Source organism: Penaeus monodon, chromosome 24 (assembly GCF_015228065.2).
Source record: "Penaeus monodon isolate SGIC_2016 chromosome 24, NSTDA_Pmon_1, whole genome shotgun sequence".
In the NCBI taxonomy this organism is placed as follows: Eukaryota; Metazoa; Arthropoda; class Malacostraca; order Decapoda; family Penaeidae; genus Penaeus; species Penaeus monodon.
Window position 1 is genome coordinate 4,467,508 of NC_051409.1, and position 755 is coordinate 4,468,262.

Consider the following 755-nt stretch of genomic DNA (forward strand, 5'->3'; position numbering starts at 1 on the left):
TTGGCCAAGAGATCTCAAACTCGATTTTCTCGCTAAATTGGATAAATAGCCTTTTTATATGTAGACGAAATAATCATATATGCGAACAATTTCAAATGGAAAGTGATAGTTTTTCGTCGCATTTGATATTATGATAAAAACAAAGAAAAAAATCGAAGAGTAAAACAAAATGGCTTGTGAATAAAATGAGTCTATTCCTAATCTTTATCTTTCTATAAATAACGACAGGAGTTTGAGATAAAAAAAAATAAGTTTCATATATATTCATATACTTATTCTAGATACTTTCAAAATGACAACACATTTGCATAGAAAAAAAAATCCTATTTACGAAATTATCCATTTTTTTTATGTTGCATTGCAGAAACCCCATATCGATTTTTTGTACACTTTGACAGACAAAGATGAAACCGGTTTGTTTCGGTTTCTTCGATAACAAGTTCATCTTTATGTTACTACTTTCTAAAGTAGTCTATTTCCATTAATATATATGAAGAAAATAAAAAAAACTTGTACTTTTTGTCAATTTTTTTGCTTTCGCTTTTTTTATAATACGTAAAAAAAATCGTAAGAAACACAACACTCATGTCCTATATATTTGTATTAGTGAATAGCATATGATTAATCTTATCTTCACAAGTCAAAAAATACGACCTAAGTCTTTCAGCAAGTACGTTTTGTTCTCTCATTTCATAACATCTAGTGGTTGAGACATGTTAAATAAATGAGGACTGGTTTTAAGACATGTCCAAATA